Below are 2,487 nucleotides of genomic sequence, written 5' to 3' on the forward strand. Positions count from 1 at the left end.
AAAATTAATTAAATAAACAAATATTTAATTATAATTTTTTTAATTTACCATTAAAGATTATTATTTTAATTTCTACTTATACTTTATAATTTTTTAATTAATTTTTATTAATTGCTTTAAAAATTATTAATTAAATCACACTAACTTTAAAACTATTTTGTAATGTTTAGCTTTTCTAAATCTACAAAAAATTTGACAGCATAACGGTTGTAATCTAGTCTATCCCAAAATTTATGTGCCCTTTTGATGCATTTTAGTTATCAAAATATAAGAATTGTACATATTGTGTACAGAATTTATTTTCTTTGCAATTCTTGAGAAAAAATTCATTTCTCTTCATCCGTAATGACTGAACAACATGCTACGGTGTAGGTTTTACTTTGATTTCTCTGCAACATATGTCGGAGTGGGAATGATTTGCCCATACATTTTGAACATATCAGTGATGCTTGGAGGAATTCTTTCTTGGGGTGTCACAGTATGATTGGCCTTCAAGGATACAAGGTGAATTTCAGTTGACAATAGTTGGATTTTGTATTGAGTTGAACCACAACATGCATTCTTGGCCCTTACATTTTAAATCCCAAACTTTGTTTTATTAGGTGTTTATTTCCATCGCCTTGATTTTGGGCGACGGACTGTACAACTTCATAAAGGTGCTGATCCGAACTCTTTTCGGCTTGTATAATCATTTCCGAGTAAAAGATGTGGCGGACAGCGTTCTGCCAGTGGCAGATCGTCCCTCTTATACAAAAGATGAGCCATCTTTTGATGACAAACGCCGGAGAGAAGTGTTTGTGAAAGACCAAATTTCAGTATGGCTTGCTCTTGGAGGCTACGTTGCACTTGCAGCCATCTCCATTGGTAATCTTCCACAGATATTCCCCCAACTCAAATGGTATTAGATATTGGTAATCTACATCTTTGCTCCTGCATTGGCTTTTTGCAATGCATATGGGTGTGGCCTCACGGATTGGTCCCTTGCTTCTACCTACGGAACACTTGCCATCTTCACACGGTGGGGTTCTAGCTGGTCTAGCTGCCTGTGGAGAGTCATGATGAACATAGTCTCAACAGCCCCTAACCTGACTCAAGATTTTAAGACTGGTTACCTAACTCTAGCTTCACCTCGCTCCATGTTTGTCAGCCAAGCTATTGGGACAGCTATGGGTTGTGTCATTTCTCCCTGTGTCTTCTGGGTCTTTTACAAGGGCTTTGATAACCTCGGAAGCCCCAATTCTGAATATCCTGCTCCACTTGCCGTTGTGTTTCGAAACATGGCCATACTTGGAGTAGAAGGGTTCGGCTCTGTGCCAAAATATTGCCTCTTGCTTTGTTTCATTTTCTTTGGCTTAGCCATTCTGGTTAACCTCATAAAGGATGTCATAGGACAGGAAAGAGGAAGATACATTCCAATTCCAATGGCAATGGCAATACCTTTCTACATAGGGGCAAACTTTGCCATTGATATGTGTATTGGAAGCCTGATTTTGTTCATATGGACTAAGATAAACAAGGCCAAGGCAGATGCTTTTGCCCCTGCTGTTGCTTCTGGTTTAATCTGTGATGATGGCATATGGACTTTACCTGCTTCAGTTCTTGCTATTGCTGGGCTTAAACCACCAATTTGCATGAAGTTTCTATCTCGGAAAGATAATAAGTGCAGTCGATAAATTATTAGGTATTTAAGTCATGTTTACCTAGGTTTCTGTTAGAGACATTTACACAAAAAACAAATTTTAGCCCTATTAATTCAATTTGACTGATACACAGTTATTTTAACTGTATACTGTATCCAATTTTCATTTATACGATGTCTTTATTTTTTTCAATTTCTATGTAAGGTTTTGTCTACACTCTCCCACTCCACTCAAGTATCGAGTCCCACATCTTTTTTGTTCATTTTTCTTTTTCTTTTTTTTTTCTTTTTTTTCACAAATAGAAGTGTATTACAATAATAGTTTTTATAAGGGTCCCTTGAGAAAATGATATTTTTTTGGAGTTATTTTGCATTTTGGCATAATTTTGATAATTTTTTGCATAATAACATTTGTCTAAAATTTTGATCAGTTATCTAAAAAAATTTAATAGCTATCTGAATTTTTCGACCACTTGTCTCGAATATCAAAGGTTATTTTGCACAAAATTATCAAAACTAGGTCAAAGTGCAAAATAACTCCAAAAATTAGGTCATTTTCGCTAATTACTCTTTTGATAAATACACTAGTTGAAATAATTTTTTTTACAATGAACAATTCATTAAAAATAATCAATGTTACATCTAATAAAAAAGATAGAAAATCTTCCATCCATACAAATTCACTATCCAACCTGAGAGTATGCACAACTAAATCACGAGCAGTATTATTGGACTAGCGTGAAAATTGGATAATATACTTGCAATATCATCTAGTAAAGAACCTAAACTCGTTACAAAATGAAGATCGCCTAGAATAATCTGAGATCAAAGCCAAACAATATGTCCCA

The 2,487-nt window shown here is 34.7% G+C and overlaps 1 pseudogene; it reads left to right on the plus strand.

Moving 5' to 3' along the window:
• The first annotated feature begins 358 nt into the window (after positions 1 to 358).
• Positions 359 to 1,673, plus strand: LOC133825629 (probable metal-nicotianamine transporter YSL7; annotated as a pseudogene).
• Positions 1,674 to 2,487: the final 814 nt, after the last annotated feature.

This window comes from Humulus lupulus, chromosome 3, assembly GCF_963169125.1.
Source record: "Humulus lupulus chromosome 3, drHumLupu1.1, whole genome shotgun sequence".
Classification (NCBI taxonomy): domain Eukaryota; kingdom Viridiplantae; phylum Streptophyta; class Magnoliopsida; order Rosales; family Cannabaceae; genus Humulus; species Humulus lupulus.